The sequence below is a fragment of the Nothoprocta perdicaria genome, unplaced genomic scaffold, assembly GCF_003342845.1.
Source record: "Nothoprocta perdicaria isolate Ctin4 unplaced genomic scaffold, notPer1 scaffold_5, whole genome shotgun sequence".
Classification (NCBI taxonomy): domain Eukaryota; kingdom Metazoa; phylum Chordata; class Aves; order Tinamiformes; family Tinamidae; genus Nothoprocta; species Nothoprocta perdicaria.
The window spans coordinates 4,562,956-4,579,326 of NW_020455754.1; the positions used below are offsets into that span (position 1 = coordinate 4,562,956).

General features: G+C 40.0%; 1 long non-coding RNA gene across 1 annotated transcript; it reads right to left on the reverse strand.

Annotated features, from left to right (window-relative positions):
- Window positions 1–318: 318 nt before the first annotated feature.
- Window positions 319–16,134, reverse strand: LOC112954494. Its single transcript, XR_003250729.1, has 3 exons — window positions 16,054–16,134; window positions 15,350–15,398; window positions 319–532 (listed from the first exon to the last, which is right to left on the reverse strand). It is a non-coding gene; the product is annotated as an uncharacterized LOC112954494 (long non-coding RNA).
- Window positions 16,135–16,371: the final 237 nt, after the last annotated feature.

Below are 16,371 nucleotides of genomic sequence, written 5' to 3' on the forward strand. Positions count from 1 at the left end.
CTTATATGCATTTAGATGCATGTTGAAATCATAAGAGTTATAAATCCAAACTGCTTAGGTATTTTCCAAGAAGCTCTGTAAGTACTTATCGGCTTCTTTAATCGTGTAGATGCTTTTCCCTCCTCGTTCCCTTGTGAATCCCAGTTTTAGGGACAGACACTCACCATATTACAAAACATGAATACATTAGTTCCCGCTTGGCACTATTTGTACAGTTTTCTGCCTTCCATCCAAATTCTCACGGTTTTTACGGTCAACATAGCTCTGCCAGAAGCAAGCTGCTGCTACTTAGGATTGCTCTTACCCAAGTTGTCTTTGTTGACTCAGAGGAGCTGATAATTCCGCCTTTTCCAGCACACCACTCTCCTTGCAGTCAGAGCTATCCTACAGGGTAGCAGCAACAGAGRGAAGCTGCAGGAAACAGTCAGCCTTAACAGATGATCAAGGGAGGATATGAGATCCAGACCAACAGTGGACACGTTCAGCAATCCGAAGCATCAGCAAAGTTCAGCCACTGCAACAGTTGTTCCAGCTGAAGAGAGATAAAGATTCCAATCTCTGCCCAGGGGACACCACAAAATTTGCCTTCTGCAGCAGTGCTTGTGCTTGCTGGTAGACCTTGTTGCCTCTTCACCAAGACCATAATCTTGGCGCAACTRTTCATCTACTGACCAACATTCTGCTATTACTGTTATCTAATTATGTAGGGAAACCTGCAAGTCATGTTTGATTCCCAGCCAAGGAGAGGTAAAAAAAAAAAAAAAAAAAATCACTTGAAGCTGCTTTATGTCAAAGAGTGAATTACAGTGTGGCATAAACAAACAGCCCAACACATTATCCTGTTTACACGGGATCAGAGAACACTTGTAACTCTAAGTCCTGAGGGAGGCTTACAGTAATATTGTCCAGACTTCCTTTGCATTAGGTCCAGAATTGCAGGAGAAAGGAAGGGAAACATGATTTTTAAGTGCTTTGTCAGAAAGAAATTGTATAATAGGAAGTGGATGTTCCATTTTACACATTTTTTGCAAATGTGCTGATGTTGATTCTCATTTGTCTTCCTCATTTGAATAAGAAAGTTCAGCACTTTGATGAAGGTATTTGTACCTTCATAGGGATGAAAGAGCTTTTCTAGCTGCCCCAGATTCGTTTGAGTTTTCTTTCTCTCGGATCCTCACTTTCATAGAGAGAATAAGCTCAGCTTTTCATAAAGGAGTAAAATTAGTAACAGCAAGCTTTTACCAGCTGGAAGTGACATATTCTTGCCTTTGGGGTGATATTCTGGAAGCAATTTCTTGTCTTATTAGTCTGTGGCTCTTTTTGGAGACTAGTGGATATTGAAAGCAACATCAAAACCACCAGTCATGAAAGCACCTTCCACCATGACATATTCAAAAACCAGACATGGCAGCTTTCTCCTACCTAGCCCAAGCTTTGGACAAGGTCTCATTAAGAAACTAATCTCAAATTCTGCTCAGATATTGTGGGCAATCAGAGGCAGAACTCAAAAACATGGGCTGCTGATGATGCAGTCCCTAATTTTGCCTAATTTTCACACAACTAAAAAGTAAAATATGCTTGTGCAAGGTTGAAGTCCYGCCTGCTTTCTGCTGACCACTGCATGGAGTGTGGGAGCTCTGGTCTTTTCTCCTGGCTGGATCATCCTGAAGAAAAAATGTTCAGGCRCTGGACTTGTGCCCCACAACTGCTGCAGTGGCGTGTGAATTCTGGAAATTTTGTGGAGATCTGGGTAACTGCACTATTGTGCAGGCAAAACCACTTTTTTTCTTTTGAACGAAAATGTTGCTTGTGGGACCCATATGTGGTTTAGACATTGTGTGCCTCATTGTCCGCACTTGGTCGTATCCCTCCAAGTTCATTATATTTTCTGTCAGTTACTGCAGACTTGGCCTAACTCACTGTAAGACATGACCCATCTGGGCCCTCAAASTACGACTCCCATGATAGGGACTAGTGCACAGCCTCACTGAATTAAATCTTTTGATTTAAAAATGTCACAATCAGAAAATTTAAAAAGAAACTTTTCCAAATCCTTTCTATAGAACTTTCCATCCTGTGAAGAATGTTCATCTTTCATCCTTCACTGGGAGTCGAGAGGTTCAGATAGATCAAAGAACCACTTAAAGACCTGAAAACATCCAGAGACTGGAAAACATCTTAAATAAAATTCATCATAAATTGCTGCAGATAATTCAGCATTTCTGAGAAGTCAGAAGAAAAAGCATTTTCTAGGAGGAAGAAAAAACCCTACTCTTGTGAGAACACTTTCTCTCATTATGTTCTTTTTAACATATTTGTGGAATTTAAGTGTTTGGGATTTTTAAGTGGGATGTTTAGGTGCTGTACCCTGTTCATTTTTTAAAAGTCTAATTCCCCTCTCATGGAAGACACAGCTAGATCTTGGCTACTTGTCTGAAGAGGTAGAAAGATCACCTTAATAATTTTCACTGTGCCAGAAAACAGAGGGAAAAGCAACATATTTGTCCATCTCTCATCAAAAAGGAATTAGCTTTCTCAGCACACCAGGAGCTGTACTACTTTTTGCTCCTTAATCCTAATCTTCTGAAAGTTATGTATCTTTATGCCACAGCTTAGGATAAACTTTGATAAACTTAGATAAACATCTGACACTTTGGCCAACTAAGCAGACTAGCATGATGCAAGAAGAGTTGGTCCAAACGCCTTTTCCCCTAAGTGTGGGGCCTAATGGCAACCAAACTCGGACCTGGGAGCCACAGTCCATCCGCGCTCAACTCCTCCAACAACTCAGATAATTGCAGCCCTTTCAGGATGATGCAGAACTGTTTAATATTTAGACTGAAAGGAGGAATGCAGTCTGRAGAAAAGCTTTTACTCTTGATTTCATTTTCACTCCATGGTTTGATATGCAAACCCTGGCTTGAGAGGGTCTTCATCAAACCGCAAAAAGTTCAAGGAAATATTTGAAATTGAGGATCTCTTGGCTAATGATACTTATTTGTCCCCTTTCTGATCAAGTATAATGACGCTCAAAAGACAAGAGTATATGGGTGGAGAGTTTTAAAGTGGAAWTCATATTTAATGCCCTATCATTGCTTCTTAAGGAAAAAAATAGTCTTAAAGGTTCCCTTCCTTCCCCCATTTTAGTTTATGACAAAAGTGAAATTTTTGCTTTKCTATTTATTGACTTGTTTTAGTGTTCTCAGATGGCAACATTATCAGATTCATCGCTACAGGATAGATCAAAGACAACAGATCAGACTCCTCCCTGGGGTGAAGATAAACTGCTGCACTTGACCTGTGCCTGGAATGTCTAATGGGGTCAAAATGTAGAAAAATAAAAATACTTATCTCCTGCCAACTCTGCATCAGCCTTCTCTGAGATCCTTTAAAGGCTACTGCATAGAACTAGACAGCAGCTTGTACTCCTTTCAGATGCAGCTCATTTCTGCAGCTAAAAACTAGGACAGAGGGAAGTCCATCCTTCTTGTCTCCTTCAGCAGAAGTCCCTTTCTCAAAATGCAGAAACACTCTTAAGTCTTTTCAACATGCTTTTCAACTGTTACTCAGTCAGACTTTTCTTTCTAATTAACAAAACTATCATCTTCTCTCACTCCAATCCACTTTTTTTTTTTTCCCAAAAAGCTTAGATTTTCTTAAAAGACACAGCTCTTTAACATTGCTTTCTTCCTTGGCATTGGAAGCAAAAGGCTGTAGGACTGAACTGGACTGTCCATTTCAGCATCAAAAAAGCAGTGCCTGTTGTTTGAGCAATTTTAAGTCTTTTCAGCCAACTGCATGGGCCTGTGACCAGTAGCATTGTGAAACGCAAGAGGCAGCTAGGTAAGAGCAAACAGTTGAGAGAGCATCACACCTCCCGCATCTCCCAGTGATGGCCTGTTCTTCACTCACAAATATCCTGCTACAGCAACTGCTTCTGGTCATGTGCAAAGTGCCCCTGCCTTTTGTTGTTATTATGAACCCTGGAATCCTGTTAGTTTGTAGTAAATCACTCACAGCAGCCCCCAAAATGAATAATTTGGTCAAGTTATGTGCCAGCTGGTATCCCGYGGAGAGTCTGTCTACAGGCACCTTTGCAGGTTGCCTCTTCTATTTCCTGAGCATGAGAAGCCCTTATTTCAGATCCCGAGCTTATTGCAGCTTCTGGGTGACTGCCATGACCTCATTTATAACGTTGCAGAGCTACATTGATTCATCTCTTCAGGAAATACGCTCTCGCTAGGCTTGTCCAGCAATACACAAACAAGCTGTGAATGGTCCTATCATGGCAGTATGAACACGCTCCAAAATAGAAACAGTCTCTTCTTGGCCTGGCCAGACTTTCTCAAGTGCCTCGAATCTCTTTTGAAGGGGAAAGGTGTTTATCAATAGCTACAGTAATAATAAATGCACAATACTGGAGGTATTTGCTTTGAAAGCAAAGGCCTAAGAGTGTCTGTGTGCAGAGAAAAGAGGTGCCTTACAAATCTACACCATTTTAGCACCAGCTCATCTTACTACCTTCATCCTCAAGCCCTTCCAATTAGGAAGTTTTATCAAGCATAACAGCAGGCAATTTCATTAGGACTGTAACTGGTTTGATGGTAGATCCCCAGGATATATACACAGGCTTCCTAAAAAACAGAACCAATAATAAACTCCTTTCTTATTGCATTTTGAAATCATCTGAACCAAATTTCTTTAAGAGGCAACTACTTGCCACCTTACCAAACCCTGGTCATGAAAGAATATATTGAGCATGCTTCCAAAAACAGGAACCACATGAACTCAAACTCACTGGTAATGACCTCCAGTCATTCTTTCTGGTGTGCAGTTACAGATTCACCTTTGAAATTGCCTTGGAAACAGGAGACCAGAAGGAAAAGGATACCCTACGTGAGTTGTGTGGTTTTATACCTTGTGTAGACACATTATTTAAGCCCATCCTCTCATCAAAACAGATACATGGAATAATACAGTGGGCACCATGAGCAGCACACCCACTGGAACAAATACTTCTGGCAGCAGGCTGTCATAATTTGACTTAAATACTCATAATTTGCTATTTATGTTTTGTTGCATTCTGACAAATCCTTACCTGTCCACCTGCAGGCATGCATTGCCTGAGGTGCTCAGTGAGAGATATCACTACAGGAAAAAWAACAATCTACTAGCAATACTGAATTATCAAGAAACAGGGTTACATTAAAAGAATGAAATATCCTTTCTTCTGCACGCTGCTATCCAGCTTTGTGGTACAGATCCCAAGTCATAACGTCCTTCAGGGCACTGACAGATTAGGATGGGCATGTACAAGAAGATTGCTGATATCATGGAAATGGGAAGTGTGTTCCTGGCACTAGCCCTTGGAGGAGATTTGATTTATTTGGATTCCCTTTGATCTTTTAATTACAGTATGTTTTCATTCTCAAAGCTATGGGTCCAGTTTATCTAGCTATAATTCACGTGTATTATTTTCCTGACTCTTGGCACCTAAGAGGTGCATGTTTGTGCCTCTCCTCTAGGACAAGGAGAGGTGAACCTTGCATCTTGGCTTAGGAGTGCTTCTGTTGGGGCCATTATGGAGAATTTACGGTGATTCATTATTTAAAGACTTTTGAGCACGTTCTCCAAACTTGGAAGGAACTCTGGGCAATCTGCCTGCTACACCCAGATTTGCTGGTGTTTTCCCAGAACGTATGCAAAACTGAGGTGCATCAATGCCTACTTTGAAAGGATATGTGAATTGAAAGGTAAAGATTGTATGTTGTTTCCTAATTTCTTTGTTTGATATTTCTAGATGAGATATGCTACCTTTGGAAGCAAAATAGATTTCAACCTGGTATAACAGAATGGAAGAGTGTTGCTTATGTATTGGTAGTTCATTCTAGCCTTAAAGGACCTTTTTCACTTCATGGGCTTGTATAAAAATGACTAGATAAAATCCTGTAGCCTGTAGAGTAATGCATCTAGATGACTGATCATCATTGCTTCTTCTGGGTTAAAATACTGTACAGGCAAAACAGGGATCCTATTGCATAAATAATCAAGTTCTCTGTGCCTCTGGAATGGTCAAGATCTGGCTCTAAATTTTTCTATCTCTCTMTATATATTTTACACACGTTGCTACAGATAAAATATCAAAAACTTGTATATCTGTTTTCTCATGTACATAAAGTAATTTTGCTGTGAGGGTGTGAACAGAAATGAACTGAAGAAGGAGAGGTTTTGAGTAAACAAAGGTGGGACTGGCTTGGAGCACAGCACTAGCTTAGCTGACCCTTCAATATTCAGCAAGAGGTTGGGAACAAGAGAGATAATGAATGATTTTGATTTAGTCTGTTTCTACTCACGGATTTTCACATTGGTAATTAAAAATCCAAGATAATAAAAAAAAAGGATTTTTTAAAATTCATATCTGACACACCTCAGCAGGTCATCAGTCCATTGTAGTGTACATGCCTGGACAAACCTTCCTTTGAATGACCTCTGATGAACTCTAGATTGCTTTGTCAGGTATTTATTGTCTACTTGGCATAGCCTATAGGAAGAAAAATGAATGTTTTATTACTCATGCCTAGTACTCAGCTGCAAGCAACATCTTGSCAGTTGAATACAAGTGAAGAAGTGTATTCTCCTTGGTGTTAAAACATCTATTCCTAAGCATACATGATTTTGCTCAAATTATTCTTTCCACATTTTGAACTGGCAATAGAGTATTATTTAAAATTTTATTATTATCTTTCTTACTTTAAAATAATCCACTGCTACTTCCAAACACTAGAACTCCGTTATCAATTCCTAGTTATATCTGAAGGCCATATTTTACCCAGATGCCAATACTTTACCCAGTAACTGTATATACAGTAACCTTTCTGCCTTGGATTTGATCAGCTCTGCTTGGTTTTGAAATACAATTCAAAACAATGACTAGTACTGTGGAAAATTTGCCACAGGACTTTTCCCTTTGTACTAAGTGTTCACACGTACTTAGGCAGCTCCCTTTTCATCTCTTACTTGTCTTAAATTATTGTGAGGAAAACAAAAGACATATTGCAAGAAGAAGATTCTTGGAATGGGATTATTTGGCAATAGCAGGAGAAAACAGAAGATGCCACATTTTATAGACTGGGTTTTTTTTGAGCACCTTTAGAATAGAATGTCACATTTTGCTTCTAAAGAGAGCTATCTTATCCCTGAAAGATCTCAGCCCTTTTAAATCCTTGGAATTGTTTTTAATCTTCTTTTCAGAAAGAAAGAAAGAGCTTCTATGATGTAATAAGATCTCCTACAGGAATAATGACAAGGGCAGGAATTAATCTTTAAAAGTAATTTCATGCACTTTGGAAAAGTAGAATTTAACTCAGAAAACTTTTTTTTTCCAGTATTTGGTTCAAGAAAGCCAAGATATCCACTTCTCTTAAAAGAGGGATCTGAGCAAACGAAATCATAGGCTCCCTGATCTGCTCACATTCACTTCCATTTTTGAGAATAATTCTACCCTCCTTAGCTATAAATAGTATTTTATATAAGCCTCTATTAAAAGGGACTATTATCCTGGTACATGAACTACCTGGAATAATATGTATAAGAAGTTTCTCCTGAAATATCAGGAGAATAAATTTTCGTGTCTGAATTCTAATCCAAACTTCAAATGACTTTTCATCTGTGTATTCATCATTTCAACGCATGAGCATCGACTAAAAYACCTTCTACTCATCCTTAGCCCAGCTAACTATTGTAAATTAACGTCTCTCATTCATTTCCAAGGGAGCTTATTTAGAAAGGTTTGTTTAAAATCTTAGGTTCATGATGATCCTGAAGAATCAGAGATCTGGGTCTCAATGGCATAATGCATCTAAAACTAACGATCTGAAAAGAAAATGAGAGCTTTCTGGGTTCTCATTCGGAGAGCCTGCTTTGAGCCTTCTAGGCGATGATCATGTTTGTGAATATCCTAGTTTTATTTAGTTCTTTGGGTTTCTCCTCTCTGGCTATTGGAATGAGGCAAACTGCAGCATAAAGTAGTACAACTGAGCCAACAAGTGCAAAAGCTATTTATAAATTTGTACCAAAGCAAAAAGACTTTTTAAAAAATCTTTCTCAAGTTCTTGCTTTCTCTTTTTTTCCCCCTCTTTTTCTCTTTCTTTTTTTCTCAGAAACTTGACATTTGAGACACGGTAACAATAGAAAAGAGTAAATGGCACTACAACGCACTGACAGTTTTGGAAAGAAAATAATAACTTTATAAGTGTTAGGGATGGATTTCACTGTAAATATAATAAAAAAGAACAATAATTAATGTCTGTGGCCAATCCCCAGCAACTGCACTTTTTAAAGAAAATCAATTGCATTTTTACCTGAAATATATGACAGATAGCTTAGGCTCTAATGTTTTTCTCTCTTAATAAGCTCGATATGGAACAGAGCTCCTTTAGAATATGTACGGTAAAGTGGAAATGCATGCTTTGGTGACTGGTATAAAGCAGGCCAAAGATATGTCAAGTCCAATTAATGTCAATAAGGAACATCTGTATTTAGGCACCCAAGTTACTTAATGCAAACATTTCATAATTATATASTATAGCACACATGCAGCATTATGAGATGTGGTATCCCAGTGTGAATAATATTCACATTTTTCAGATCAGTCAGCAGTCTTGGTCTGGCTTTGGCTCAGCTTGCCGTCTCCCCATAAGAACATTTCTTTATAATATTGAATTAAGTACAATCCACATTTTTTCTCTTATCTGTGAAATCTTGTGGTTGTAGCTTGACTGTTTTTATAAAATGAAAGATCCAAGTGCATGTAAAGCGAGGGTTTGGGGGGCTTTTTTTTTTTTTTTTTTTTTTTTTTTTTTTTTTATGAGACATCTGTTTTTTTTCTTATATGCCTTAAGTCTGAGAAGGAACAGTTCAAGTGGATGAAGTATAGCAAGACTCCATGTCTAAAGCCATCTCACCACTCCATCTCACATAAGAACAAGCAAAGGAGCAGATGAAAAATACTAGAAACCATTTTCCTCACCTAAGGCAGCTAAGCTTAAGAGTCTGCAAAGAAAAGATGAATTCTAGCATCTGTAGCCTGGAAATCTCAAAATATACCAAATACTTGTAAATTCAGAACCATTCATGTAGCAATTGCTTAAACAAATAGAGCAGGCATTGGAAAGCTCCATTGCCACCCACACATCATTTTATAAAGTACATGATGCCTTTTTGATTTGGATGTGTTTATTGAGCTTGCTGGGTCTGCTGAGTTGAGATTCTGGAATTTTATATTTGGGGATTTTAATAACCAGTTCAGAGGAGCAACTAAAAGATGGAATATTCATCTGGGGCTTAATCTGAAACACATCACTTGCAGCAGAAGAGCAGCCTGTCACTGTTGGAACTTTCCATCACGCATTCCCCCTCCAAACACCCATGTCCAAGAGGGCCATCACTGGAGGCAGAAAAGATTGCAAATACAAAGGTATGAGCTAGTCCAATCAATGAAAGCCTCACCAAGCTATCTCAGAGAGCTGGCAAGGAAAAGCTGATGAAGATGCCATATTAAAACCAGACTTGTGGGTAACTGGGCAGCTTTACCTAATCCAACAAGTGGTGATTAATCCAGTCCAGGAAGAAACAGGTGTCAAAACGAGATTAGAGAGGATCTGCCACTCAGTTACAATCTTGCCATCAGTCACCAATACTTCTGTCTCCTTCATCCACCCAGCTTGGCAGACTTTCACAACCCTACCTTGTGGTCTGCCAACGAACACCACCATGAGCTAAGCCACCACACTCTTTTTAGCAAGCTGCGATTGAGACCCCACCTATTTCAAGAAATATTCAAGCCTGAATACCCACTTCCCACTCTGAATATGTTCTGTCTTGTCTGGCTTTGTTTTTCTTCACTTGTGCCTTTGGAATATAATCACTTCAGGGCAGGGTCTAGTCATCTCTTTGGCACTTGACCTGCTCTTCCTCATATATTTACTACTCGAAACTCCTCTATGAACTTCACTAAGATCACGCTTTGGTCTTCTGTGATTAATTGTGCTAATTAATAGTCAAATCAATCATGTTGGCTTGTGTTCAGAAGGAATGCAGAGTCATGTAAAAATCTAGCCAAGTACTTTAAAACCTTCAAAAGAGGGTATATTCCCATAGGAGATGTTCTGGATAAGGGCGCTTTTTTTTTTTTTTTTTTTTCCTTTTGCTACTCGAAACTCCTCTATGAACTTCACTAAGATCACGCTTTGGTCTTCTGTGATTAATTGTGCTAATTAATAGTCAAATCAATCATGTTGGCTTGTGTTCAGAAGGAATGCAGAGTCATGTAAAAATCTAGCCAAGTACTTTAAAACCTTCAAAAGAGGGTATATTCCCATAGGAGATGTTCTGGATAAGGGCGCTTTTTTTTTTTTTTTTTTTCCTTTTGCTCCTTGAACCTGTTTACACATTTGGAAATTAAACCTTGTGTATATTAGTCAGAAAACTAGCAATTAGGATTGAAAGAAGGTCTGCTGTAGAGCTCAAAAGACCTGAATAGAAAATGTTGCTGCTTCAGATTCTTGCTAAAGCTGCTCATAGTAAATAATGACAGTGGTAACTTTTCACCAACCCRGATGAGCTCTGCATGATTCAAAAACAACAGCCGCCAAGAAAAAAAGGGAGTGAGGAAGAAGGAGAAGTGGCAATCCAGGCTTTGGGATACTCATACTGTGTGATCATCATGGAGAGGTGGGGCAAAGGAAGACCAATACATCCACAGAACCAGCTGTCAGGAAGAGATTTTCCAATGAAGAAATCTACTCTAAAATCTAATTAACAACTAATGGGGTTCCTGTATCTTCCTCCAGTGCACCACTTGAACCTACAAATAACAGAATCTGTGYGATTTCCCTCCTACACACTGTTCCCTCCAACTCACCAATAAAACCTTAGGAATAAAATAAACTTCAATGTGTGCATATTCTAATTATAAACAAGCAGAAGTAGAGCTTACATCTAAGCTGGCTGAGATCCAGGGATACCAGTAGAGGGATAAAGAGAGTGGAAGTGGGCTTCATGCCAGAAGAAAGAAAGATTTCTGACAAGTTTGAAGGGAAGAGTAATGGCAAAAAAAATGCACATCCTAAAGTGCCTTTGAGTGTGGATGAAGGATAATTGTGTGGCTAAGCCCTAAGATTAGAAAGTAGACTGAACTAAGGAGTCCCAAGTCTTCTGATACAGTTTTCTGGGCTTGACCTAAGTAGAACATACTCCACCAGTGCAGGTAGACAGAGAAAGAGTGTTGAGGATGGGATTGCCAGATGTGCTGCTCCCCAAGAACTGRTAGCGAGGGTCCTTTTCCATAGACGTTCCACTTGGAGCTGCACCCAAGCTGAGCAAATGCCTAGCCAAGAATTTTGCTGTGTCCCTACTGGTTTTGTTAATAAATACTGGAGCAGAAAAGAATATGTAACATGGAGGTGCATTACTCACTTCTTATAAGACTCTCTTTTAAGCTTTTTACCAGTTATTAATATTATTATTGTTATTTTAGGTAACTATTATAATATCCAAGCATCTTGTAAAAATATCATTGGGGACTTGCCCTTCCAACTCATTCATCTTAATTTCTAGGATGGAGACAAACTTCTTATTTATGTTTCAAAGATGACATGACATCAAAGAGCTTGAATATTAAATGCCTTAATTACAGATAATAGGCTGATAAAAAGAAATCACCCCTGGAGATTTATTAAATAGGAATTACAACTGCATTCAGGGAGATTAAGGACTACAACAACCAGCCTAACCTCATATATCAAAAGATTATTTTTGGAAAAGGAGAATAACATTTTTCTCACTTATATAATTGCAATGTACAGCTTCAAATTACTAGCTTCAGAACCAATTGCCTCTCCACCACTCTGAAATTACCAATCACTCTGACCATTTTTACACTGTTTTTGGCTCAGCTTGCCAGGCTCTGAGAGCATTCATGAGTTTTCCTCTCAGAGGAGAAGACATATATCTTAAGTAGAGGACAGCAGGCAGCATCCAGAGGTATAAAAGTCTCTTCCAAAGTTTTCCTTTTGCAGGTGAAGGAGCAGGATTTATCAACCCTCCTTTCACCCTGGCTTAGTGTAGCATTATCAGCCTCCATTTTTACAGGCTTGTAGCTAGTGAAATTGGTGGGTGGCTTTGGAGAAAAGCTGGTGCCAAATCCAGAGATAAACACTGTTTTTCACCAGGAGGTACACAAGAAGCAAACTTTTCACAAAACCTCAAAGATTTTTCTTGGTTTTGTGGGAGTCACTAGGGAAGCTGTGGAAATGTTCCTCATGCATGACATGACTTCCTGCCAGGAGAGGACTGAGATGATCACATTTGTGGAAGGAGATTGCTTTTTAATCCCAGCTCACATGCACCCAATGTTTTAACATAAACCAACAGCCTCTGCTGACATTCATCTGGACTCCTAATTTGGGGGTATAGCTTGTCCACTACTGATCAGGATATGAAACTTAAATAAGTCTTCTTAGAGCAGCAATTTTTGCATAAGAGACCTTGATTACATGCAAACTACTCTTCTATATCAACTATGCTCTACACAAGGTCCTATAGTAATTTCCAAACATTCAGAATCCAGAGGTCTTCCAAAAATCCTACACAGAACATGGCAGTCAAATCATGACTCCCTGTTCATGTCCAGAAGTAAGGCACAACCTTCCCCATTTTAAGCCAAGAACATATAAGCAGAAAGAGACTTCACAAGYTCCATCTTAAAAATTGTTCATGCAGTCTCAGATGTGCAAGGGGATTTGCAAGCAAACATCCCATAGCATACGCACAACCCAGTGCTGCACAAGGAACCTACCAACACAAATGTGCACAACACCTTCTAACAACTTAAGTTTGAGTCATATATTGAAGATCACAGAGAAAAGAGGCAGGAGGGCTCAGACCAACCAAATAAATCTAGTCTTCCTTTCACACTCTAATGATTAGGTTTTCACTTTTGCATCTTGTGCTCAGTGGACGGTGTTCTGGAACTGAGAAAACACTGATTTAAAGCACAGGACAGATCACAGGGACAGCAATAGACACCTTGAACAGCTGGAGTGCCATTGCCACTCACAGGCTTGGAAATCTTCATTTCGTTCTCACTACTTTGGGCTGAAGCTTCACTGACCTTTACACTGACATTCAAGTGTGAAAATTCACTGCCCTCTTAGCATTGATCCAAAAGAAAAACTCTGGGAGTTTTATGCAGTTCTTGTTACTTTGCTCTGCACTTCACACAGTAGCAGAAACATTTCAGCAATGAACCTGAACATAATGTTTAGTTTTAACTTGCTGGTGACTAATTTTAACCATATATCATGATAAGGCTTACTTTCAGCATGGAACAGCCTATATTTATGAACTCAGGCAATTGCTATCCATTTGTTCTGTTTTCAGAGTAATTATGAAAAGAAGTCACCTTTCATTGCTTTTTATTTATTTATTTTAAATCCCAAAATAATTAGAAGAAGAGTCTGTCAGCACTGCTGAATTCCAAATTCAGTTTGGGGTTTACAGGATGAATAAGATATGCAGAGAACAATAGTTGGAGGTGACATCTACAACCATGCTTTCCTCCTGGAGGAAATCTAGTTTCTGGTATACTCCGTGCCTCCCTATACAGCAGCATATTTGCATTTGGATAGTCTCAGAACAGCGCACTGCCCTTTAAATCTACTTGGACAAAGCCATGAGAATGCTCCAAGAGCTTCCAAACAATTAATCCAAGTAATCCCAGCTGGAGCAGCAGCCATCCAGCTCCTGCTTACCATAACCTCTTGCTGTGTGCTAAGCCAAAGCCTCCCTTCTCCTTACACCCCCTTAGCACGGTCAAGGAGGAAAYCAGGATGAGCACCACGGGCCCTCCAGAGGCCAGAGTGCCTAAGCTGATCCTATCTCAAGCCCCAGCTGACACCAGGACCACTGTGCAGCCAGTAGTGACATCTTCCAGGTACAGACAGCCCSACTTCCCAGCTCACTCATCCCATTAAAACTCATGGCACGCTTTGCTAAAGTAAAYGGCGATAGCCTGAGTAATCCTGTTCCAATTGCAATTTGCATAATTGCCTTTTGCTTTCATATCTCCTGCAGTTCCTTTCAGGTAAAGTCTCCTTGTCTTCTTATCCAAGGTAGCTGCTTAATGCTAGTGTTTGCTTTTAAACGTCAAACATGCTCTTCCCCTCAGCTACCAGCATTACCAAGAGTGGGTGCACACGTCCCAATACACTCTAGAAAATTAACATATTTTGGAAAGGAAGCACTACAAACGTGATACCAACTTGCACAGTAATAAATCAGGCACAAGATCTATCCCACATATCCCACATGCCTAAGGATAGCTCATGGTGCAATCCAGATGTACGATTTTCAGCCCTGTTCCTGAAGGAGCTTTAGTTTTGCTATCTGTGAGATTGGTAACTGTGGGACCCTGGATTTCTCTGTAGATTGTATACCTGCCTGGTGTAAACGCCTGGGTAAACACAGCAGCCTATATGGCCACCAGTGGCCMCTGAGCTGGGCAGGGATGTCTGCCGCAGGTGAGGTCACACTCCTCTAGTCCTGCATGTCCTAATAGACCCTGCTGCAAGGTGGGCAAGACAGGAGCCGAGGGTAGAGGTGTGAAGTACTGGAGAAGGTGAAAGGGTCCTGTTGCTTCAGAGGACTCATGATTTGGTTCCCCCCATCTCTTATGGGAACAGGGAAAATGAGAGACTCGTTTTAGGTCAATTCTCATCACTCTTGCCCAGTCCAGGAACCTCCCTGAAMCCTGCAGGCTTCCTGATGATGGAGGTGTAATCTTAGACTTCCTGTCCCCTAAACTAGTTATGAGATAGATCTTCTTAAGCAAAAGCCAAAGGCACAACTGCAGCAGAGCCTGGAGTAAACTGAGCAGCACAACTCACTGACGTGGGGAATGTCTCCCCACCACGCTGGCATTTGCAGAGCAGGCATGCCTTAAGAAAAGTGAGACCTAAAAGTCGGGTGCCCTTGCTGCAACAAATGATTTTAAGCATTTCCCAGTTGTCTGGCACCGGCTTTGAGCTTGGCACTTGATAGGCTTGCAACAAGGCAAGAGTTTTGCTTTGAAAAGCTAACAATCAAATTTGTAMCGAACACAGGACGAGTAAAGGCATGTTTGGTGCGTTGGTCTGGGAAAGCTCACAGAAGACAAACATATAAATATAAAGGACTTTCAAATAATGCCACTTTTATGCAGGGAAAAAAAAATGCCTGTGAGGATAAACAAACAGCTGTGTGCAGGTTTTATTCTCACCTGGCAATTGCCAAAGCTCCAGTTCTCACCTACCTTGCACTCCACCTGGTTGTGCTGTTGACCATGAAGCTTGCGAGGTTACCTGGAAAACAGGAAATAGCTGGTGACTAATCCCATCTCCATGTACTGTGAGTCACAGAGCTTGGGGACAGAGGAAAAAAAAGGGAGGGGAGGAAAGGGAAAAAAGAAAAAGAAAAAAAAAAAAAAGAAAAAAAGATAGTTTCCTCAGTTTCCTGGGTGAGCAAAAGGAAAGGAAGGAAATTAATTTTCCCTTCAGAGCCCAGTGCAAAGTTGCTGAATGTCAGACAGGTGTCACAGGGCTGGCACAATAAGCTGCAGATCTAACTTAGAACAGTATGGTAATCTTTTGCTTCTGATTCAGCTAATTTGACTAATTCTGAGGTAAAGAACACCTCAGCCTGCTGATTTCATCCTTCTTCAGAACACATTTCTTAAGAAGGAGAGTAAGTGCCAGCCTTTATTTACCTAAGATCACTTCATGAAGAAAAAAAAATATATTAAAAAAAAAAGTGCGTAGGGGGCAAGGAAGAGAAATGCATTTGCTTTCAAGTCTTGTCCACCAAAGCTTTAGTTCAGACTTTACATCTGCCTCCTCTGTTCATGCAATTCACTGCTAAAATGAATCTCAAGATACAATTCAAGGCAGTATTACAGTTTAGTCCTGTATATAGTTATAGACCTGGAAGGACAGTGTAGATGCAACATTCTGGGCTTACCTATGGCAGAACTCTACTTTGCCCTGTATCAGCCCTGCTTCTAATCTGCTGCTCTTCATTAGCAAAATCCTCTCCAAAACATGCTTTTCAACCTTGCTGCTAATCTTTACACTGTATCTTTCAAGCAAGACTGCAAAGAAGGAGGATAAGGGGTAAAAAAAAATAAAATAAAAAGCTGCTTTTAACCAGAGTTCATTTCAACTACACTTCAGCAATGCTTCTGTGCTGGTGAAAGCTCCTAGCTGACAGGCTGCTAAACCCTGCAGCCACAGGAGACAAGAAGATTTCTTCCCAGCTTGCTCAGCTTCCTTTTATAGC